A 25,336-nucleotide genomic window follows, 5' to 3' on the forward strand; every position below is an offset into this window, starting at 1 on the left:
TGGTGCTTGTATCCCGACTGCCCTCTTTGGGCATCTTAGTTCTTCCAAAACCTGTGTCAGTTTTCTGTATAAAATTCCCTTTGTTTGAAATTCTACCCTGTTTTCTTTTTTCTAACCAGACCCTGAAGGATGCAGTGTCCACCTAGCTTCTCCACAATTCATGTAAAAAAAAAAAAAAAAAAGTTGTGCACTGTGGTAGATGCCAGGGATTTAAAACTAAAAAGAGAAATAACAGAATAAATATCTGTTGTCCTGAAATCCAGTGATTGAAAACTGTGTGAGGGACATCATTCCTACCTTGAGCCCCTGCTGTGCCCCTAGGCACTGAAGATTAGGCATCTTTGTGTATTACTTGCAGACCTGAGTGCTCCCAGAGAAGGGGATTTCAGAGTATAGACAGCCATGTTCCCACTAGTGACTAAAGGTCAAGTTCTTAGTTAGGCTTCAGTTGTGGCTCTGAAGTGACCAGATATGGTGGTGGCACCTGAGGAGTTAAACCTGCATTTTAGGCGGGCTGGAATTTTACAGCAGCCAACGTGTGCTATCCTGCAAGGAATGTGTTAGTTTGAGTGCATAGAGAGCCAATTTATGCTCCACCTCTAGCACTTTCAAGAGCACAGATGCCCAGAAATCTCCATATTCTTGAAAAAAGTTTCAGTATCACTGCTGAACATTCTAGCAGCCTATGCCCAAGTGTTCAAAGTGGGGTGAAGCCCTTGAGATGGTTTCGAACTCTCAGAGTGCCAAGTGCCCCCTTCGGAGCCAGCTTCCACATCAGAGCCTGCTAGGGGCCAATGTCAGAAGCTGCATGAAGAGGGCTCCTGCCAGCCACACCCTGCGCTTGGAGCTCTGAGTCTCTGGCAGGGCTCAGTGTGGCCTCCCACTAGAGCTCTGCACTGTTCTTACCCAAGCTGACTGTGCAGCATTTGTCAGCCTCTGAAGCTCCCTGCCCAGAAGTGACATTTTCCTGGAATCAAAGCCTTTCTAAGCTTAGAGGAATGCTCCATGTAATGGGGTGGGGGTGATGTATTAGGCTCCTGGGTCATTTGGAGGTTCCTTGACGCCGTGCAGATGTTGCCTGGTGCCCTGAATGATGATAAATGATGCTCTCATAGGAGCTGGATCTCAGAGAAGTTTTCTCTTGGTCTGGTGAGCTATACAATTTCTTTGCTGTAGAACAAAGTTTTTAATTGTTCTTTTTTTGAGGGGTGGACGTGGACCTATTGAGAATTTGATGAAAGCTATGGACCCTTTCACTAGAAAAAATGTATTTGTGCATAATTCTGCATGTAGTCTCTCTTAGGCCCATAGATCCAAGGGCTCTGGATCATTATCCCCTGATGCACACCTGATGTGTGCTGAAGGAACTGGAAGGTACAGTATGCACAAGCACTTTGTCCTGTGATGCTGTCTTGTGCCCTGCTTTTGACTTTTGGGGCATTCATTCCACGTATACCGAAGAGTGGCAAAGGCTGCGCACTCACGGCCATGGCAAATTCAAGTCTGTGCTCCTGCGAAAGGCCCCACTGTCTCTGGGCCATTGCTTACTTTGCCGATGGCTGAAGTGGCTGCTGGCCGGGGTCTATTTTATTGCAAACATTTCCATGTGGCTTTTATTCCTATCACTGCGTAGAAACTAGGCTTGTTAAATTTGCCAACAACTTTGATCTTTTCAAAGTTGATGACACTTTTATTCTTCATCTTTCATGACTGTTCAGCAGCACCCAACCCAGCTGGTTGCTCTTTCCTTGAAATTTATTTCATTTGTGACTTTTAAAGGGTTTTCTAACTACTTCTCTGGCCTGTTCTCAGTTTCCCTTGCTGGTTCCTTCTCCTCTGCTGGCATCATAAGTGTTAGAATCTCCTATGGCCTCATTCTGAGATCTGATTTCATCTCTTTCTGCATAAATTCTCTACATATTTTCATCCAGTTCTGTTGCTTTAAAATTCTGGACACTGGGCAGCCCAGGTGGCTCAGCGGTTTAGCGCCGCCTTCAGCCCAGGGTGTGTGATCCTGGAGACCCAGGATCGAGTCCCATGTCGGGCTCCCTGCATGAAGCCTGCTTCTGTCTCTGCCTCTCTCTCTCTCTTTCTCTCTCTCTCTCTGTCTCTCATGAATAAATAAATTAATATTTAAAAAAAAATAAAATTCTGGACACTGATGTTTCCAGTTCTGACGCAGAGGTCCAGCCACCTGCTTGAAATACCTGCTTGGGCAAATAAACTTCTGAAAGGTGTCATGTGCAGATGAAGTTCATGGCTGCAATAAGATACTATTTGTGGTTGGAGGAACTGGAGAGAACCAGTCTGGGGTTCAAATGGGGAGGCCTCTGGCTATCAAGTTAAACGTTTACTGAAGACTGTTAACTGTTTTTTCTTTCGCCTTTTCTTGACCACCCAATCGGTCTGAAAATCCAGCCAAAGTTCCACCTAGGAGATAGATGACTGTTCTATTGACTTTCTCCATGTCCCTAGGCCGCCTTTCACCCCCACCTATCACCGGGAGTGATGGAGTAACTCCCTCCCAGGCCTCCTGGCTTTCTCTCCCACCTCCGAGCTGTGCTTCCACCGGCAGCCACAGTGACTTTTCATAAACACATTCCAGGTGGCATTACAGCTCTCTCCTTCTAAAGCACATCGAGGCTTTGTGCAAGAACGAAATAAAGCTCTTTACCACGGCTCCCACAGCTTCCATCACCTGCCCATCTCAGACTCTCATATTCTGCACTGGCAAGGCTGGTTTTCTTAAAAATGCTTGGTTCTTCTTCCCTGGGCCTGGAGAAGAATTCTAGAGAAAATGACACGAATATTTACATGTAGGCTGCCTTATTTCTCTAATTGTATCACAAGCTCTTGAGAGCAGGGACCAGATTTTATGCTTTGCACCTTCAACATCTCCACTTCTGCCTCCAACCACCTGTCTGTGTTTGTATCTAGGGCAGTTCCTTGCACTAATTCATTGAAGGCATTTTTTTGTTGAGCACCTATCAGGCTGTGTGTTAAGTATTGGAAATGTAGGTGTTGGATGTTGAGAATTGTTTTCTTCTGTCTAGAAATATGAGCCTCACATGATGAGGATGGGAGTGAGGAGATACCTGCCATAAATAATGTGAGATGAGTGAAAGCAGGTTTCAGCTTGGGTAGAATTTTGCCATTCTAATGAATTCTGAAAACTATCACAAGGTATCTTTATTGCTTTGGATTAGTAACAGACTAAATCGTGCCTTCGTTGCTTCCAAAAATACCTATGATTTCCCAGAGTGCTAAATTCACTTCCAGGCTGTAGCTGAGAGCATCACACTTAATGGAAAATAATGATATTCCTAACTCAAATAGACAACAAGCAAGGTAAACCTTTGCTTGTCGTCATTCCTCCATGATAAACATCTTCTGCTCAGAGTTTTGCTTGAAACACAGCAGAACGATAAATCAAAGCATGTTAAAGAAGACACTTGTTACTCTGTTAGCCGCAAACTTAAACACAACAACTACAAAATGTTAGGTGTGAGGTTATTTATATTCAGGTGTTATATTTAGTGGGGAGACTCTACCTTACATCTTTGTTTCAAAGCTTTGTCTTAAAAATGTTTTTAAAGCAAGTTTTGCCAGGTTATAACCAAAAGCTTCCTTGTAGTGTAAATGCAATTAGCTACCAGGTATAAGTGTGGCCTGGAAGCTTAGCTTGAACAGTTTCGTAATCAAGTGTAAGCGTTCCTTGTAGATGTTAAGCTGTTAATTACAGAAGATCAAAACAGCTCGGTTCATCTAGGTGGAGCTAGGATGTTCTGTGCTGCTTAAAAATCATAAGGGGCTTATGGAAGTGAGTGACATGATTTTAGTTATTTTTTAAAAATAAGGTTTTTTTTTTCCTTTTCTGCTCAAATAAAAACTGGAAGCAGAGAAAAGAAGACTTAGCAAACATGAGCTCTCTCTTGCTGTTGGGGAGTGACACTGGTGGTAGACGCCTGTGCATGGGGCCATTTGAGGAAAGCTGCCCCAACAGAAAGCTGTGGCAGTGGACCTTGTGCACCGTGTAGAGGACACAAGGCAACAGGGCTTCTGAGGGCCTAGCAGAACTGTGGATTGATATAAATGATAGTTCTGAAAGTGTCCTTCTTGGGAGCCTGCCAGATTCCAAAACTTGGCCCAAAAAATGGCTTTAATCCTTTAAAAAATCTAGACTTTTTTTTTTTCTTTTGCAAAACTGTTTAAGCCAGATCAGTTCTAGTTTTTGATCAGGAATGATACTATTTTGCCTTAAAACAACTCAATGATTTTTGTCTGCTTCTAAATGTCACATTTGCCCTCTAATCCCAGGGGTTCAGCACCATGAGAGGGGCAGCAATAGCTCTGTGGCCCTTCCGAGTGCCACCTCTTTTATTTTATTTTATTTTATTTTTTATTTTTATTTTTTAGATTTTTATTTATTTATTCATGATAGTCACAGAGAGAGAGAGAGAGAGAGAGAGGCAGAGACACAGGCAGAGGGAGAAGCAGGCTCCATGCAGGGAGCCCGACGTGGGATTCGATCCCGGGTCTCCAGGATCGCGCCCTGGGCCAAAGGCAGGCGCCAAACCGCTGCGCCACCCAGGGATCCCCCAGTGCCACCTCTTTTAGAGGGACACATGCACATCTTTCAGAAGATTTGCTTTGAAGTGGTCAGAACTCCCAAGATGTGAGGTCAGGTATCAGCCCCGCCACGTTATAATCGTACATCCCATACAGATATGCCTGCTAATTGAAACAAACATTTTTTTTTAAAGCCTACAGTGAAAGCTGGCTTGAATTGAGTAATATTTCTATTTAAGAATTGGATTAAAAAGTGCCTGAATATTTGTGTGTGTGCTGTATGTTTTTTCAGTGGGTTGATTTAGAGATTGGTGCTAGGAGATTAGTTCAGTGCAATCTTAGGTCAGATCATGCACCTGCATGGCAAGCCTTCCAGTTCCAACCGGTGGGACTTCCACTTAGTTTACTGTTCCTTCCCTCTACTCAGTGAAGTACGCACTCCCTGACGCAGAAGTACAGCTGGTTTTTACTTCCAGGAAATTCAACTCAGATGTTTATTCTTGAGCACCTTTTAAGGCCTAGAAGACCACGACTCCCATTCTGGGCTTTGCCACACTTCCAGTTGTGGCTGATTATTTACTCTTCAGGAGTTGTCAGCATCAGTAACATTGGATAATGTCCTTGTTGTTCTCTGGCTTGATTAGGATTAATTGTTCATTAAAGTTTCTTGTTCCTGTAATTGGTATATGCCAGGGGATCCTTGTTATTTCTATTTCTGCTGCCCTCCCCCCTCCACTGACCTTTTGGATAGCTCAGTATTGGCCGCTGAGCATCCAGGAGAAGCACCTGTTGTAGCTTTGAAAACTGTAAGTCTAGATGTTGCACCAGGTCCTTATGTGTTTCTTGATGGTTACAGAAACTGATTAGGGTGATCTAGGCTTTAAAATGAAATGCAGCCAAGTGGACACTTTCTGTATTGCTTTGGTTCCTCTTCTCTAATTGCACAAGTACGGGCATGGTAGGGGGTGCATCTACAGCTCTGACATATTGATTCCAATCCCTGGGCAGACTGTCTGAGCTGGTGGGATATTCAGCCTGCGAGCTGCCCCATGTGGATCTGCTCTACTCATCTTCCAGCTCACAACTGCAGAAAGTATCAGTAGGGAGCATGTGCTGGGGACCACCTGGTGATCTTGTTGACGTTAGGCCTTCAGAAGCCTGTTCTGCCCTTGAATCTTGACCACATGTGTTCCTTGTGTAGCCTCTTAAGTGAGCCCTGTTATTGTCCTGGGTCTCAACAGTGACTAAAGGGAGTCATTTAAAAGAGGTTGCAAGCCTTCGGAACAGTGATCTCCCTCTGGTGTGGCCATCTGCCTTCCTTGCTTCTCCATTTGCCTCTCATTCTGTGCCTACATTTCTCATCAGGATGGCAGTCGGCTCCCTTCTTGTGGAGCTGGCCTTCTGCACTGCTACTAGAATGTCACGACCCACTGCATCGCTAGAGAGGGGCCCAGGCCCTGACTCCTCTCAGTGTGGTCATGATATTCATGTCTTCCTAATTCCTCATGATGCCATTGGCTTCCCAAGTCAATTTCTAGATTTTTGGAAACCCTCTAACTTAATTACAGACAACAGAATAAAAAAACAGATGAATGGGAGCAGATCAAACTTTAGAAACTTCTGTGTCTCCAAAAAATCCCCAAAACCAAAACCAAAAACCCCAGTCAACAAAGTGAAAAGGCAGCCTGTGAGATGGGAGAGAATAATTGGAATTCGTATATCTGATGAGGGGTTCATATCCAAAATACATACAGAACTTGTACAACTCAACAGCAGAAGAATTACCTGATTAAAAACTGGGCAAAGGGACAAGAATAGATATTTCTCCAAAGAAGATACACCAGTGGCTGATAAATACATGAAATGATGCTCAACATCTCTCACCCTTAGGGAAATGCAAATCCAAAGCACAATGAGCCGTCACCTCACATGTCAGCAGGGATGAAAGATGGTGCAACTCAGTATGGAGGTTCATCAAAAAATTTAAAATAGACTTGTCACATGATTCAGCAATCCCACTTCTGGGTGTTCATCCAAAAGAATTGAAATCAGGACCTCAGAGACACTTGCCTGCCCATGTTTGTTACAGCATTTTCATAATAACCAAGATGTGGAAGCAACCCAAAGTGTCCACCAAGAGATGAATGGACAAGCAAAATGTGGTCCATCCACACACAGTAGAATATTACGTAGCTTTAAAAAGAAGGTAATCTTGACACCTATGACAAGGATGAACCTCGAGGACCTTATGTGAAATGAAAGAAGCCAGTCACAAAAGGAAAAATACTGTGTGATTCCACTTTATGAGGAATCTAAAGATTCCTCACAGAAGCAGAAAACAGGACAGCTGCCCAAGGCTGGGGTGGGAGAGAGGGAGAATGAGTGTTTAGTGGGTATAGAGTTTTCAGTGTTACAAGATGCAAAAGTTCTGGAGATTTGTTGTACAGCAATGTGAATGTATTTAACGCTACTGAACTTTACACTTCATAATGATAAAGATAGTAAATTTGTTATGTGCTTTCTAACCATAATAAGACACAAGTGACTAACTCATGAGCTTTTCCCTGCCCACAGTGTTGGAAGTCACTTGTGGTGTGACTGGAAAATTTCAGTATTGGTGATGATTTCATTTGCCAGTGTTAGCAGATTCAAGCAATAAATAAATACCTTAGTGTATGTAAATAGCTGAGAAGAATGCCTGGTCTGTGCTAACTACTGCGCACTCCTTTACCCAAAGCCCTCAGGCCCGATATGATGTGGAATACAGTTTATTTTCCTGATTAGCTGTCTGTGGTGCCCATATAACATATAATGTGATAGCCTCAGGAGCACCCTATGATTAAGCATGTTATTATTTCTCTAGAGAAATATGTGAATATTCATAATGGGAAAATCTAGACTATAAATTGCTTCATTTTAGTTTAGGTCAGGAACACTGCCAAAAAGTTTTGGAAAAAAAAAAAAGAAAACCAAAGTAATTTCTCAGAGCTTTTGGGCTTCAGAATTGTGGATGTAGGATTATGGCTGTGTGTTACATCATCCCTGGTCCATAGATGAAGAACTTGAAGGACAGGAGGTACCATGCCATCATAAGGTCAGAGCAGGAAGGTCAGGGCAGGCTCCAGGGGAGACGGTGTGGTTCCAGACTCCACGCTCTTATCTGATAAGCAGCACAAGACCGTTGGGTGAGACTTTGGTGATGTGGGCTGAAGTTATGTCTTGTTTATTGTTTTATTTGCATGGAAGGTGTGTCAGATAACACATTGCGACTGCATATGGAGTGGCAGTGTGTGCAGAGAGCGTACCTAGGGAGTCCTTGACCTTGTCTCCCTTATGTGGGACAGAGGCAGCCTCAGCTCCACCCTTCCCTTGTGATTCTTCCCTTCTGGTGCCTGTCCTCTTCCCGGTTCTAGCCACCAGGCTGCATACTGATTGCCATTGACCTGGTGGTGATGGTCCTCACTGCTACCCCATGTCCTACCCCAGAGGCCTGGGGAGGGTCCCTGTGCCCTCGCATCCACCTGCATGTGAGTAGGGCAGGCTGGAGGCATTGTAGAGTTTATGCCCTGGGATCAGTCCTCGACCGACATGTGGATAGGAGCTCAGCTGCCTCCCCTCTCTATAGGGCTGTCTGAGGAGGTCGAGCTCGCAGGCCCTGCAGCTACAACCCAGGCATAAGTGTACCCTTTCCTGCCTTTCCTTCCTGTTCTCTCTTCCCATCTCCCCAGAAGACTTTGTGTGTCTGTGACTATGGCTCATCAAGTGTCCCATGGTGGGAGCCACCTGTCAGGACCCGGCTGTTATCAGAACCACCGAGCCATTAGGATGCCATGGCACCATTGCAATGGGGGCCACTTTCTTTTTTCCCAGCAAAGGAGGGCATCCTCCTATTGCTCCTCACCACTGTGGGAAGGCAGCCCCCGTGCCCAATTATGGCCAAGTGCCAGGGGCTCACCAAGAACAGTCCTGGGTAGTTTCGATGGCAAGCTTTACTGGTAATTTTTTTCACCTCATTCATGAAAGGACCTCAACCCTAGTGACTGGTCGCTGTCTCCATCTGGAAATAGATCTCTTTTCTTTCATTGGGGTACTTGACACACAGCAGAGTCCTATTTGCAATGTTAGTGTTTGCCTCACTGCTTTCTGTCTCAGCTTCCCCATCCATCCACCCAGGAGAGCAGGTAGCAGGTCAGCATTTCATGGTCTCCAGGGAAGCTTGGGTTTTGGGAGGCCCAAGGAAAGTCCCATGCACCACTCCCATGATCCTGCCCGGAGCTTAGGAGAATTTGAGGCGAACTCTGAGAATCTTGGGGAAACACGAATGGGATTTCCTAAAGGGATGAGAACTGCAGTGTGGAAGGGAGTGACCAAGACTGAGATCTAGGCTGAGCTGGGGCTCCTGTTTGTCAGAATCTCTGCTAGAGATGCAGCAGGATGGGCAGCCCCGGTGGCCCAGTGGCTTAGCGCTGCCTTCAGCCCCGGGATCGAGTCCCGCGTCAGGCTCCCTGGAGCTTGCTTCTCCCTCTGCTTGTGTCTCTGCCTGCCTCTCTCTCTCTCTCTCTCTCTCTCTCTCTCTCGAATAAATAAATAAAATCTTAAAAAAAAAAAAAAAAAGATGCAGCAGGAACCCAAAGGGAATCGGCTGCATGGCACATCTAGAAAGACGGGTCAAGACTCCCTGAAGATGACCCCCTCCCATTGTGGCAGGGCCAGGGGGACATCTCAGGAGCAATCGGTGTGGATGGTGGATGAGGACTGGTCCCTTCCCTCCACAAGTGCTTGAGTACTTGAGGTGCCATGAGCTGGGGGGAACCACAGGGAGGTGAGAGGACCCCAAAAAGAATGAGGTTGTGGCAGATAGGGTACCTTGGTGAATAATTAAGCTGGGTTACCGAGAGAATTGTTTGCTGATTGGTCACTGGCCTCTATGGACTGAGAGGCATGGCTCCCATGGCAAGGGGTGACCAAGTTCATTATCAGCAAACATAACTGTGAACTGCTTTAGCATAACATCAGATTACAGCCATTAAATGCAAGCCCATTCTTTTGAAAACTCATAATACTTAGAGTATAGAGATGCAGAGATGAGTGGTCTTTCAAAATTTCTACTGTTGTCTTTGATCACAGAGTTGGGAGGGGACCTTGGATGCTTACCAGACCCTGGGCAGGTATAGGGTAACACACAAGAAAGAGAGTGAGCACAGCCTTGCTTGGGCTGGCTGATGGGATTAATTCTCTACAGATTTCATGAGAGGCTTTAATGATGTTCTAGACCTTTATATTGAATTCTGAATTTGTCTAGAATCCAGACCTGTTCCTATAGAGACAAGGTGATTGCAATAGCTCCAATCCAGGCTTTCCTGGCCAGGATTGCCAGGGCCACCACAGAAGTATCAGTTAGGACTGACACTGTGGGCTTTTGGGAAGATGACTGTGAGTCCCTTCCGCTGGCTTTGAGAGCTGCGTGTTAAGGCAGAACATGCTGGAACCTCTCCAGCTGGGCATGCGTCTCCACTTGGGACACAGAAAGTTGTGCCTTGGAGAATAGCAGATTCCATCATCAGCTGGCGAACCTCTATCAAGCCTTGGTTTGAGACCATTTCTGAAGCAGCCACTGCCATTTTACACAAGCTCGAATGTTCATAATCTTGGTTTTTCTTTGAGGGAATATGACTGTTTCATGATAGATTCACCCAGTAAGAACACACTTCCCCCAAAATGCAGAAGCCAGCATGCATTGGAGTCTTGGGAGGGTGTGCATGTAGGTGAGGGGGTGCAAGTGTCATAGAAGATGAGGAATAAGAGAATGGTGTGTATCTGGTTTCACAAGACTGAGTGTTCACCCCCCCTGCAGGGTCCCAAGGATGGAGGGGGTTGTCCTGTCTTCTGAAATGGGGGCACAAGACACAAGCATGGAATGGAAACAGTGAGAAACTGCTTCTAGTGTGGGGAGGGTGTGGACACAGCTATCAGATACACACCTGTGTGGACCAGTGACCAGAGGGAGTTGCAGACAGCAGATGAGTTAGCAGCTTCCTGCTTCCCTTGCAGGAACAGAGCAAGAGCTAGCAGCCCCCTGTGGCAGGAAGCTTCCAGCAGGTCAAACACCTCTGCACTTGCAACGAGGCCTCATTTCCCCTCAGTATCTCCGTTCTCTTTGAGGTGAAGAAACCATGGTCCGCTTGCCAGCAACATCCATGGGCAGGCCTAGATGTCAGGCTGGCTTGAGTTCTAGTTCTTCCCTCTCCAAACTGGGGTCTGAGTGTTCCGTTTTATTTTCACACTAAGGGGTCACAAGCAGTTCTCAGAGTTGAGAAAGACAGTTGAATACTGTATCCCCATTTTTTTTTTCTGTATCCCCATTTTAAAGATTCGTGATGCAAGCGTGTGTTTCTGATGTAAAGAAATGAGTTTAGCTTTAGTCAGCCTACTATTTCCAGGTGCACACAGAGACAGGACATGTTTTTTATCAGGGTATGTTATTGTATTATCTGGGCCAGTTTCTCCAGAAACTTTAGATTCGGTGAACCCCCACATCCTCAAACTAATTGAGCTGCCTCCATGATCAGGTCCACAAATCCACCTAATTTCTACCACTGTGTTTCCACACACATCTTCAGATGGGAAGAGAGGGTTGTCTCATTTTTCTGAAACTCTACCTGTCACATCTCTTGCCAACATATCAGGTGGGGGGACTATTCCCACATCTGTGCTTCATTCTGATTCTCCCAGGAACCTCTCCCCACTGTTGTTACTTAAATTTTAGTGTACAAATTAAGCACTTAACATCTGTGAACTCTTTCCTAATTTCTTCCATCATTTTGTTAATGATAAGGGCTAACACCTCATAAACATTTGCTATACACCATGAACTCTGACTAAAGCCCTTGTCATGCATTATTTCACTCAACTTTGAGCATCTTTTGAGGGCGGGCCTATAATTAGTTTTTCTGGACCTCAACTTTCCCATCTGCAAAATGAACCCAAAATCCTCACCTGAGACTACACAACTGGTATGTAGCAGGGATATGACTCAGACTCACTTCCATCTGACTTCAGAGCCTTCCTTCTTAACCAGTATGCCGTTCCTTGTCTCACAAAAAAATCCGTATCAAATCCCTGTAAAGGTTTGATCAAGCTAGTTTTGTTTCCTTGTTGTCTTTTGAAATTCACTGCTTTACACTAAATATCCTATTTTCAGTTAAGTTGCAAATTCCGAGCTTAAGTCAAGATGACAGATATCTTTCAGAAAATGTTTGTTCCCTTCCAGGTATCTGGGGAGAGTGGTAGCTGTCTAAATTCACATCTCACCACGATACGAAACAAGAACCCATAAAACTACACAAACCTAGGATGCTGGCATAATGAGAAAACAATGCATAAACTTCTAAGTTGCTTTAAAGTTTAAAAAGATAAATCTCATTAAACCATCTCAGATTTATTTATTTTTATTTATTTTTTGTAAAGCTTTGTTGGAGGCAAAGGCAGTCTGATTTAAAAACCAAGAATGCTGCACAGAAGAGAGAAGAGGGGAATGAGCAGCAGGTGTAAACTTATTCTCTAATCCCATTGTGAGGATAGAGTTCTCCTGCTTGTAAAAATACTGGAGAAATTGTGTTACTAGACTACTGATTATTGAAAGCAACTTAAAAATAAGTGATTGCAGGTGGGAGGCTTCAAAAAGCACTAACTTCTGGAGAGAAAAAGACAAAAGGGACAGGCACTTTTGGTAACTGGGTAGTTGAAAGAAAGAAAAAGGGAAAATTAAGGTCTTCAAAGACAAAAGTACTATAAAAATCAGATGGTGCACACCCATTCTGTATATCAAGATCTCACCCACCAAAGAAACTGGGCGATGCTATAGACAAAGAGGACACGATGCCCTATAGTGGAATCTTGTAAACCACCATGCATGTGCATACCAAACAGTGTGAAACTGAATATGTCTATAGGAAGTTACCAGAACAAGTGAAAAATGAGAATTGACACGTCAGGTGTTGAAACTACCCCCTAAAGATAATTATGAAGCAGAAGGAAACTGTAAGGTGTGGTCAAGTGAATTAAGTATATTCATAAACAGACATTTATAATATGAAGAACCATGTTGAATTATAAATCAAAATTAAAAACAAAAATAGGGCAGCCCTGGTGGCTCAGCGGTTTGGCACCTGTGTTTGGTCCAGGGCGTGATCCTGGAATCCCGGGATTGAGTCCCATGTTGGGCTCCCTGCATGGAGTCTGCTTCTCCCTCTGCCTGTGTCTCTGCCTCTCTCTCTGTGTCTCTCATGAATAAATAAATAAAAAAAAAAAAAAAAGAAAAACAAAGAGAGTTGAACTTGGGAAAGAAATGAAGGGAAAAGACCATCTCAGAAGTGAGGCTGACTCCAATGAAATGCAGTAGGGGCATCTGAAGAAAGGCAGGAAGGCAACCAACACATGAAAATAAGTAAAAAGGATCAAAGAGAAAGAGGTTGAGTGGGAATATAGGCAAAGAAGAAATAATATACATAAAATTGAAGTCATAGTTGTAGAAAATCAAACAGTGGAATGGAACTCATGTAAATTGTACCCTAGGAAAACTTCATGGATATAAAAGACCTGAATTCATGTCCTCAAGGGGCCGCTGAGTAGCTGGGAAAGCAAGAAGGAATATAACTTCATGATGTATCCTAGTAACACTCTTAGGCTTGGAAGAGAAAGAAAAATAATCCAAGGTTTTCAGATTTAAGAAGATTAAATAATTTATAAAAGCCAAAGAATCTGTAATTAGAATTCTCAAAACACAACATGAAAAGCAAAGCAACAATGTGACAGAATTTCAGAAAACTCAGTGAAAGAAAGAATGAAAAGAACCTTTATTTTCAATCTAACTGTGAAGCATCAAGACTGTACCATCAACGACTTGGGGAGTTGTGTGCCCACGCACCCCTTCTTGAGGAATCAGAGTAGATGAGCTTCATCAAAACAAGAGATCACTAGAAAAACTGCCAGAAAAGGACAATAATGTACAGTGGCCTGAGTGTAGAGAAGGCTAACCCAAGGGTGGAGACAAGGCAAAGAGACCGGCATGCAATTGTCATACTTCATGAGGGACAGAAATGATGGGACTGAAATCCAAGAGGAAAGGGTAGAAGGAAAAAGGAAAGAAAGTGAATGAATGTATTGTCTGTTGGGAAATGGGAGGTGATGTATGCTATCTGTATTGCTATGTCAGATAGTAAGAAATTAAGTAAAGCAAACTAAGGGTAGCAACAAGGACACAGGTACAAAGGTCAGCACTACAACAAAAATATGAATATTCCTAAACACAAAAGAATAAAGATTTAAAAAAAATAGCAATGCATACATGTCAGGCTGAGAAATGAACATAGCAAAATAACATAAAACACGTAACTTATAAAACATTATGACCAAGTTAATATTGGACGTATCAGTCATATCAATAATTAGCAATGGAATTAATTATTAAAATAGGAAGGTTCCTAGATTGTTACATAATGGAGGACGGAACAATTACCTAACAAGAGACCACCTAAAACAGAGTGATTTCGAAGGATAAAAATAAAGAGATGGGTGGGGGAATACAAGGCCAGTAGGAACAGTAAGAGAGGTGAGGTTGCAGTCCTGATATCAAAGTACTGATAATAATACTGGTCCTAAAGAATTGGTGCCAGAAGCATTAAATGTGACAGACAAGGTTATTTTTTAAGTGTGAAAGCACAGTATATGGTGGAGATGTAACAGGACCGACTATGTCTGCAGCAATGAACCCAACCAATGACTGGTAGTATGCAGCAGAATTGCAGGACATGCGAGGAGATCTAGACAGGAGCACCACAATGCATCCCTCCCAGTGCAGGACAGCTCACCCTGACAAAATCAGTAAGGTCACGGAGCACCTACATGACAGGACAAGGTCCTGTTGAATGAGATGTTCTGGTAATAGAGGATGCACTTTCTTCTCAAGGTGATGTGGCCCATCCACACACTTAACTGTATATTAGTAAATGTTAACACCCATGAGTCCCCAAAAATCTCTGTTTGAGATTCTCTTCTCCATCTTCCTCTGCCCCTCCTGTTCATGCATGTGTACACACTCTCTCTCTCCCAAATCTTTAAAAAAAATTACTCCAATCTTAGCAGCTTCAACTAAACCCTCTTTGACTATAATATAATAAAGCTCGAGATTATTAATAAAATCCAAAAAGAAAATGGCCCTTTGTCCTGGAACTGTGTTATCAAACAACTCTTGGAATGAAGGGGAAATGCAGAATACTGTTGCAGACTTTGTAAATACTAGTGATGAAAACGACCTATCAGAATCTGAAGGATATATTTAAACAGCGATGAGAAGGAAACTCTTAGCACTAGACATCAATAAAAAACAGTGAAAGTAAATGAAGAATCAGTTCAAAACACCAGGGAAATAAGCAGCAAAGTCAACCAAAAATGAGCACATGGAGAGGAATGCTCATGTTAAAAGCAGAGATTTAATGTAGAGCACTCTCTACCAAGTTGAAACCCTCTTGCTTTGCAAAGTTAATAAATACAAAAAGCACTAGCTAACTTGGCTGGAAAAAAATAAAGCACAAGAATACAAAATAAGGGACAAGGGGCGCTGACGAAACACTAGGAGGGAGATGAGGCCCCGTGGGACTGGGCAGAGGGAAAGGTGGTTGCCCTGCAGTTGTGGCTGAGGCTTCACGCAGTTTCGTGTGGAGCTGGGCTACGTCTTCAGATCACCCACAGTTTGGGGCAAGGGGGCTCACCCTTTGGGTTCCTGCACTAACAAGTCAGTGAGAGGTCATGACTGAGGGCAAGGAGTTCCACGAGCCTGAGCACAATCCCAGCCCCTAGCAGCTGGGTCTGAATGCGGTGGTCCTGCAGAGGTGGGGCGGCATAGCTGGTGTGGTCATCTGTGTGTTAAATCTTCATGCCCCAGTGCTCAGGTACATTAATGTTTGACTCAGTGAACTGCTCTGTTCCTCATAAAAATGGCTTAATCCTGTGCTGCCTTCTAAATGAGCTTGTTGATGAGGAATATATATGAAAACGTTTCAGTCTGTGAAATCCTTATACCCATCTATATTAATTGCTGCTGCATAAGAAATTACTCCACTCTGGGGCTCCTGCGTGGCTCAGTTGGTTAAGTGTCCAACTCTTGGTTTCAGCTCAGGTTGTGATTTCAGAGTCGTGAGATCGAGCACTATGTTGGGCTCCATGCTCAGTATGGAATCTGCTTGAGATTCTCTCTCCCTCTTCCTCTGCCCCTCCTGTTCATGCATGTGCACACACATTCTCTCTGTCTCTGTCTCTCTCAAATCTTTAAAAAAAAATTACTTCAATCTGAGCAGCTTTAACCACAAACATGTGTGACCTGGTTGGGTGGTTCTCAGTCAGGCACTCACCAGGTTGCAGTGAGGCTGTTAGCCAGGGCTGTGGTCATGCCAACTGGAACTGAAGGGACAGCCCTGTGGCTGTCGGCAGGGGCGCTTGCTTCCTTGGCGAGTGGGCCTCTCCCACAGTGAGTTGATCCTAGGGGGTCAGAGAGAGACAGAGCCATTCCACTCGTCTTGGCCTGTGAACCACAGTAGGGAACGAGTGTATTAGTTGGCTAGGGCTGCCATAACAAAGTACCACAACCTAGGTGGCTAAACCAACAAAAATATATTCTCAAAGCTCTGGAGGCTAGAAGTCTGAGATCAAGGGGTCAGCACTGTTAGCTCCTTCTGAGAGCTGGGAGGGAGAATCTGATCCATGCACCTCCTGTGGAGGCCGAGAAAATTAAGGCCATTCCACTTTAAGTTCAGCATTAGCACAAGTACAGCCATCCCAGGCCCCTGTGAATAAGAGCTGAACTTTACATTACTTCAGTTAAAGGAAGAAAACAGTTTACAGCTTAGAAAAGCCCCATATTAGAATAAGAACAGAGCCCAAGCCAAGAGCAGGAAGCCCCATATTAGAACAGAGCTCAATGCCCTTGAAAGGCCCAAATCAGAATGTAAACAGAACTTGAGAAATTCCTCCACCCCTTCTGGAGGTCCCCTAGACCAGTCCATAAAAACTCAACTGTAACCCACGTCGGGGTCCAAGTCCCTGCTCCGCTGTGTCCCTGCTCCGCTGTGTCGGGTATACTTGGACACAAGCTCGAGCTTGTAAATGTGTGTTTGCATCAGTGTCGGCTCCTTGGTGGTTTCTCGGATTCGCAATCTTGGGCACAACACCTCCAACAGCTTCTGAAGTTGCTGGCAGCCTATGCCATTCCTTGGCTTGTAGGTGTGTCACTCCCACATCTGCCTGCATCTTCATATGGCCTCCCTGCGTGCATGTCTGTTTCTGGGTCCACATGCCCCCCATTCTCACAGGCCCACCACAATGACTTCATTTTAACTCGATTACCTCTGTAAAGGCCCTGTTTCTGAATAAGGTCACATAAACAGGTACCGGGGGTTAGGACTCCCAGTGTCTTTTTTTGGAGGAATGCAATTCAACAGGATGGGTGTTGGCAGGGGAAAGGCATCTTTTCCTGAGGCCTGGGTAGGGGGAACAGCTGGGCGGTGGAGTTCTCAGGCATTCTCTTGCATTTTTTGACACTTCCAAGGTTTCTTGCCACCACAAGGATTAATAATAATGTCTTTTCTGGGAATAGTTTCCTGACCACACTGGGAGGTGTTATGTATTTCCGCTAGGCCCTGTGACTTTCGGCAGTGTTACCAAGATCAGGGGTAATTAGGAAGTCTACTGAGGTTGCTAAGCTATGGCTAAAGCTTCATTAAACGTGAGGAGTCAAAGCACCTGCTGCTGCCCTACAGGAGAGCTCATGGGAAACGGACTGAGCTTGACAAATTCATTTGGAGGCTTTATGAAGTTTTCTTCCACAGATAATGTGAAGCTGACCGATCACTTTCATGTGCAATCTTTATAAACTGTTGAAATTCTGCATTTAGGAAGCTATTAATATTTATCTGCTAAGTTTTCACCCAAGAATTCCAAGGAAAGCACCCATTTTGGTACTGCCATCACCGCCAGGTCTACACCCATTCTCACTCTTCATGGGTCAGTGTTTCCTGCATTACACTATTTGGATTTGCAGATGGTCTTCACAGGTGGCAAGAGTGAGCCAGCTGGACCTGAGGAAGGAACAGAGGAGCATCGGTTGGTTAGTGGAGAATTTGAAGTTCAGAGCTAAAGTCAGCCTGTAGAGACCTTGAGTCTCCTCTGAAACCTGCCCACCTTCCAACAGGGCAGGGAGCTACCACATGCTCTGGAGTTGGAGGAAGGAGGTTTGTGTGATCCATGTAAGACATAATTGTGGTTGACCTTCATACTAAGGAGAATAACTGGGAAGGGTCTGTTGTCCCATGCCTGCATCGGTCTGGGGGTTCATAGAGAAGTAATCCTGCAGGCTTAACATTTCCAATCTCTCTATGTTCTCTTCCATAAAAGGCTACTGTGATCTCAGAGACATCATTTATGACATGGTGTTTGTCTGCTGCTAGTTAGGCAAATGACAGCCCAAAGTGCCTGCTCACAGAAATTAATGCCCTCATTTGTCACCAGCCTACACAGCAAAAGCACTGGTGCCCTTTCTTGCTGATTGACTAATGGCTTTGAGGAAGGGAAGTGATAGGTAGAATGCTTCTCCTGGAAGGAAAAACTGGTAAAGGGATTGACTACCCAAATCTTTTCCATTTCAATGAGATGTCCTCTCTGCTCAAATTAAATGAGCTTGTCAAAATAAATAAGAAGGCACGGTCACTGTGCGTGGTAGAAGCCAGGTACTCAGTAGGAGAAATCAATCTAGGGATCGGGGTTTCTCTCTCTCTCTCTCTCTCTCTGCTCCAGGCTGACAAGTCTCTGGTCCCCATTCACTTCTTATCCTTCATGCATTCCATACAAATCCCACTTTTGAGGCCAACTGCAATCTCCTCTTGGGAGCCAGACCATCCTTTTCTGACTCTCTACCATTTGCAGCCTGTGCCATCCTATCTGGCACTTAGTTAACTTCTTAGCTCTTGTATAACGTTCACGCTGAACTTCTTGAGGCCATGGATCATGTCTTACATGACACGGTGCTCCGCACCCCCCCAAGAGTGCCACACTGAGGAAACAACACGGATTCCCATATAACAGCTGATTGGAGGGGCATTCATCTGCTTTTTGCTGCTCAGCATCTGTTCCCTTCCTTCCTGGGAATAATCATATGGGATAATACCCTAGATGGTTCGAGAAACCACTCTTTGCACCATCATCCACCCTGTGCTTGGTATGGGCTCAACTATTCTTCAATTAATCTTGTTCTGTTGGCCACAGGGATTGATTCAGGATGGGCAGATGACCTAAGGCAATGATCAGAGTAAGCCTCAAAGACTTTTCTGGGATATGAGTTAGAGTCACTTCTAGCTCCTACCCTTGGGAACTACTAAGAGTCATTTTGTGACCAGGAGGTAAGCCGGCATTACATGAGGGCAGAGTAGAGAGATGTTTGAGGCCACCGTTGAACCACTGGCTCAAGACATGCCTGTGCACTTTCCAACTGGAGTAACCAGTAAAATGCTCTTTATGCTTTAAGCCAGTTTGAACCACACTGTTGTTATGAGTCACCAAATTGTTACAGGAAATCCATACAACTCACAGCTGTGGCTCTCCACGTGGATACTGAATGTCTCCCTGGAGGTCACAGAGCTTCAAAAAGAATACTATTTGAACAGTTTCTTCTCATCCTAATACTAATATCTACATAATGTTTAGGAGACTATCCCAATATTCCTGTGACCTGTGGGGAAGGCCATGGATTCAGGAGAGGAAGTAGAAGCAAACTTTCCCACAGCTCTACTTCTCTCCTGGAGGATTTCATGGAACTTTTGATGAAAATGGAGAAAGAGAGCAGTTGGAGAAGGGATGAGTCCACTTTGGTTTCCACCTTTCCCAGCCTCTTCTGTTCACCACTCCACTGCCCCCATGGCTCGACTCTGGTGAGGGTGTTTATTCTACCTCTTCTGGCCAAGCTTTCTGGTATTTTTCTTCACATCCTTCTCACCATCTCTTGTCACATGGCTCACCTGAGAACTGTTGACATTGTTGGCTGGATAATTCTTTGTTATAGGGCTTTCCACACACTGCAGGATGCTGAGCAGTGTTCCTGGCCTCCACCCATTAGATGCCAGTAGCACCTTCTCTTCCCAGGGTGTGACAACCAGATGTGTTTGCAAGCATTGCTGCACGGCCCCCAAGGGTCATCACCACCCTCTCCCCCACCTCAGGCCCTGTTGAGAACTTCTGCTCCACAAGGAGTGGAGGGGGTATAATTTAGAAAAATAATTTCCTTCTGATATTTCCTCTTTGGAGACTCCGATTTATCCCTTTAGCAAGCTGAATCCACTCACTCAGGATCTCCATTCACAACAGAATTGGGAGTAGAACCCAGCTCCCCTAGTCTTTTGCAAATACTCTCAATCTTTGCTGGCAGACAGTGATTCCACAGACTATCGAAATTGTTTTACCACCGCAGATGTTTGTCACAAAGCAGGAAGAAGTAACCTGCAGCACTGTTTTGACTTTGTACTGTCTTAGGAAAAGAGCAGTAGAGTGGTCGCTGCTGTTTGTCGAGCATCTGCCACGTACCAGCACATCAAATGCTTTCTGTTCCTCCTATCTAATCATCGTGGAGGTTTTCCAAGGTCAGCATTACTACTCCACTGTATGGAGATAGCTAACCTTCCTGAGCCTGACACTACATCCTAGCGGGATTAAAACTTGGGTGTGTGTGCTTCTGAGCCCCAAGTTTTCCATCTGTTAGACTGACCCCATGGGGATGGATGTCTTCTCCATGCAGCAGAGTGCCTGAAGTCTAGGCCCGCCCTTTTGTTGGGTAACCTGGGAAACACTGTGCTGGGCATTCTCCTGGACTGCCCCTGCCCCCTCACTGCCTTGGGTCTGGGATGTTGACCTTTGTGGTTTGCAGGGAACAGGCTCCCTGGCTTTCTGGGTTCTGATTAGGTGTGGACAGACAGTGGGAGACACGGAAGCAAGAATGGGCTCTCCCCATCTATCTCTGTCGCTGTCTCTCTCTGCCCGGAGTTGCTGATAAGCAGTGATTTTGTTCCCCTGCTGAAGACCACAGCTCTTCTTGGGGGTGGGAGGGTCCTCTCCTGCAGCTCCAGCTTCAGTCCTCTGGGTTCTGACAACAGCACCCTGTGCTCCAGACCTGCTGTGGGGTCTCCGAGGGCTTCACCACCTCCTACTGTTTCTTTTGACTCAAATATTAGACGACCCCTGCCTCACCAGATCACTTCACAATCCAGTCTAAAATTCATTCACTCTCAAACACAAACATAAAATAAATGAAAAAAATCAAGATAACTTGCATTATGATTCCTTGGTTAACCTGTCTTATCTCAGCATTTCCATGGTTTTTAGACTGTGTGATCCTTGCTCAGCATGTTTCCGTCGTGAGTGTGGTTGCATTTCTTCACGGTGGATGCTTTCATTTAACTCTCCTTAATTCGATTATCCTGTTGGAGTGGGGAGAGCATGCCCTGCAGGAACCAGATACCTCTAATTCACCTGGTCTCATGACAGATGCTCAGCAGTGAGCTGAGCTAGCTTCTGATACCTTCCCCAGGCCTTGCAGGCAGACATGTCACTGGGTCCCCAGAGGGTTGGGAGTGGACAGGATGGTAAAGCTTCCCCCAGATAATGAGAGGGAATAGACTTCTGGATGGGGCTTCCACTTGGTCTGGTGGCTCTGTTGCTTGGCCAGTAGCTTGTGTGAAGTGTGTTGCTCTGACACTGCAAGTTTCTAAGGAAGGAAGAAAGGATGCTGCCCATGTGCACAGAGGTAGGGCACGTGAGCATCTCCACGGCTCACCATTGCCCTCACGGCCTCCAACCTCGTGATCCATCTCTGTCTTCCCAGACTTGCAGGCAGCCAGTATGCATGTGTTGATTAACGTTTGTAAAAATAATTTGCATTTTATCTGTCCAGGTCCTTGGAGCCTAATGGGAAAATCCGTAATACCTACCTCAATGGCTGCCACATAAGATATGCTCATGTGTGTTTCTTCATTTTTTGGAGAGAATATAGTCATTTTCATAGGTCAAAATCACGCAGTATAAAAACCACCACAGGGCTGAGATAACAACAAATTAACCAAGGAACCAGAGAGCAAGATAACTATAAAAAATGTATTTCTGTTTATTTACTTATCATGGTTTCATATTTGGAAGAAAGTAAATTTTAATTTGGGGAATGGGGCCTCATCTGCTAGGATAGGGAATTGTGTAGGAATTTTTCCTAATGGAAATAATTTTAGTATCCTGATGGACTTAAATCATCCAAAATATAGCATGTACGAAAATGGAATAAAGTTCTAAGGAAGGCCTGCTCTGAGGTGGGTATCGGGAGATCTGGGTTCCTAACTGCATCTTTCTTTCTTTTTTTTTTTAAGATTATTTATTTATTTATTCATGATAGACACACAGAAAAGAGAGGCAGAGACACAGGCAGAGGGAAAAGCAGGCTCCATGCCAGGAGCCCGACGTGGGACTCAATCCCGGGACTCCAGGATCGCCCCCTGGGCCAAAGGCAGGCGCTAAATCGCTGAGCCATCCAGGGATCCTCCTAACTGCATGTTTCTAATGGATGACTTTGGATGGCTTTGACCTTCCTACGTATCATTCTTTATGCTTTTTGTTTATTTATTTAAGAGAGAGGTGGGGAGGGGCAGAGGGAGAGACTCTCAAGCAAACTTCCCTGCTGAGTGTGGAGCCCAATGAGGGGCTCTATCTCACAACCCTAAGATCACAACCTGAGCTGAAATCAAGAGTCAGACACTTAATGGACTGAGCCACTCAGGTGCCCATCTTTATGTTTTTATTTATCATGTAAAAGGTTTGGACTAGATGGTTCCTGACATTCTCTTTGTGCTAATGGGACTTCTGATGGTCTGAGTAATGTGTGTAAACCTCACTGTGTTTCTCCTCTTCCCGTATCTCAAACTACACATGGAAGGGACCATGGGAGGTGTGTTGCACCTGTATCAGCCTCCGAGTCCTTCTGGAGCCCTGTGCACTTGGTGCCTGTCTTGCATGGACGGCATGTGCCACCCCCACCCCCTCAGTCACAGGGAGTCAGAGGCCTTGCTGGCATCTGCCTTCCTAATCGCTCGCCTCTCCTGGGGTGGGTATGAGAGGGGCTCCAGGGACCCCCTGGGACGGTCCTGAGGAGGTCAGTGGCAGGCCTCAAGGCGCCCTCTCTCCTTCATCTGCTCTCCTGCCTTCCCCATCCTTTTCCTTTCCTACCTCCATTTCTCTTTCCTGTCCTGTCCTCATTGAAAGTTCTTCCTTCTTGAGGCTGTGCCTGTGATCACCTCCATGTCCTCTGCTCCAAGTCGGGGACAGTGCCTGGGGCCTTGCTTCTGGTGGGGGGGAGCCAGAGACAAGAAGAATGGATCCAGGTCCTCAAGGTCAGTTGTCTGGGAGGAGGGAGACCCCTCCTGGTGGGAGTGCAGGGCGGTGGGGAGGGGAGACCGTGGGCATGGCACCAGATGAGCAAGGGTCCCCAGAGGGCTGTGGAGACCGAGGTGGGCTGGAGGGCCAGGGGGAGGGGAGAGCCCTAGAGGCCAGGGAGACAGCCACCTTCCCCACCTGAAGCACAGCGACAGAAACCCTACCAGGACCATGGTTGCTTTACCTCCTCCCAGTCCCTTGCAGGAGATGGTCATCCCTAATTAGGCAGAGGTCCTCAGTTGGGTCCCAGCCATCATTAAACATGCACAGAGATGAGCAACTTCAATGCCTGGGGCTAAAAAAAAAAAAAAACCCAGATTATTTAGTTACATTGACCACCTGGTATAGATCAAAATAATTTGGAAAACAAAAATACAAACCTTCAGTTTTCTAGCTTTACAGTGAGTCACAAATGATCCCCAGCAGACAACGGAGCTACTCTCTCAATGAAGCTTAATTATGTTAAGTATTTTGGAAAATGTAATGATTCGGCTGCAGGGACTCTACACCCCCCAGAAGCGATCAGCGTCTTGCTGGTCTTAGAGATCTAATGGCCGCAACGCCATTGTGAGTGAAGAGTATTATTTAACACTTATCATCACAAACCAAGTTTGCTTGATGCTGCACATGGGTGGAATCGGCCGAGCACCTCTGGGTGTTTTGTGGGATCTGACCATCTACTGGAGGTCTTCCCTTCCAGAGCTGCAGTGGGTACAGGGATGTGAGTGAGGCTCAGGTGTGCCTGTCTGGGGAATGAGGGTCTAGACCGGAAGGAAACCTGTAGGCCGATGGCCACGTACTTGAGCAGGCCTGATTTTGGAGTTCTGGGGACCAGCCTTGGCTGTTTCTGAGGCCAGGGGTCTGTCGAAGCTGAAAAGCCCACCTGGGTTCTCTGCTGCCAGGTTGGAGTGGGCTGCCCATGCCCTGCAGCCTGAGCCAGGAAGCTAGGTCCAGCTCACAGTGATGTCATTTCTGGAGTAGTGTGTTTGGTGGGGTCCGGAGCCCATGGCCAGGAAAGAATTCTTGGGACATCTTTGGTATAAAAAGGTGGTTTTATTAAAGCCGGGGGACAGGACCAGTGGGCAGAGAGAGCTGCGCCGGGGTCCCAAAGAGTGGCTGATTATATACCTGGTGTTTGGGGGAGAAACGATGCAGGGAGCTTCCAAAAGGACTTTCATCTGTTACAGAAGACTCTCAGGATGGTGGAGGCCTGGCTGTTGTCAGGCTAAGGTGGTTTACCCCTCTAGCAGAGGATTAACATTAATTAGGACGGTCGGAAGTTTCCTGAAAGAATGTCCCACATATCCCACCCCCAACCCCTCCAGGGGTGAGGAGGGAGGTTGCGGGGCCTCAGCTGGTGCTTGGTCCTTGGCTTTGCCTTCTGCTCCCTCATCAGATGGAACCAGTTTGAGAACGCAGCTTGGCTGCAGAACCAGGGACTTCTCTAAGGTGGTGTTGGGAGGGGCTTCTGGGGTGTGGGCCTGTGAGGGTGATGCCGGGGATGGGTTCTGGAGTTGAGGCTTCGCAGTGGATGTTATGGGAGCAAGTGGGCGTGGTGGTCTGGGTGGGAAGCCTGATGCATCCTATCTGGAGAGAGACCGGCCCCAGGTGGACAGTCTTCACTTGTTGGGAAACTCAGCGAGTCTGACCTCATAGCCAGGCTGGAGGGGCGCTTGGTCCACGTTGCGTGTGTGTTCGACAGACTAACGGGCGCTCCTGTTCTCTCTCCATGCCTCAGGCTGCTCGCACGGGGTGTCGTTTTCCTGCCACGTTCTTGGGCCACTGGGCCGGCTCCTGGCAGGGCTGCTTCTCTCTTCTCCCCGTTGAACTTTCCTGTCCAAACCAGGACACCTCTGAGAGGGCTAGCGGCTGCTCTTGATTGCTGATCATGCTGGATTATCGAGGGTTAAGCTGTCAGTGGGACTGTCCTTGGGAAACCAGGAGGAGCCACAGTCGCCCCACATCCTGCCCCGTTCATTTCTGCTTCCACTTCCTTCCAGAGGGCCTTGATTTAGGCTGTATTCATCATGAGGATCACCATCTGTTGAGCCAGCACACATTTTGTGCCGTCCTAGGTCAGCGGCTCCTGGTGGGGAAGAGGCCTTCAGGGAGGGTTCAGCTGTGCAGACCCACAAAGGCACTGCTCACAGAGGAGGGGCTGGATGGGTCTCGGTGGCAGAACTGGGCTTGTCACCTTACCACTGGCAGGCAGGGGGGTGGGGGTGGGGCAGCCAGCCACCTGAGCTGGAAGTGGGGG

General features: G+C 46.0%; 1 long non-coding RNA gene across 1 annotated transcript; it reads right to left on the reverse strand.

Annotated features, from left to right (window-relative positions):
- Positions 1–2,674: 2,674 nt before the first annotated feature.
- LOC112663286 (uncharacterized) lies at positions 2,675–17,978 on the reverse strand. The gene is made up of 4 exons (XR_003139151.3): positions 17,803–17,978; positions 16,640–17,699; positions 15,978–16,147; positions 2,675–2,788 (listed from the first exon to the last, which is right to left on the reverse strand). It is a non-coding gene; the product is annotated as an uncharacterized LOC112663286 (long non-coding RNA).
- Between the last annotated feature and the right edge of the window lie 7,358 nt (positions 17,979–25,336).

The sequence above is a fragment of the Canis lupus genome, chromosome 16 (genome assembly GCF_003254725.2).
Source record: "Canis lupus dingo isolate Sandy chromosome 16, ASM325472v2, whole genome shotgun sequence".
NCBI classification, from domain to species: Eukaryota; Metazoa; Chordata; class Mammalia; order Carnivora; family Canidae; genus Canis; species Canis lupus.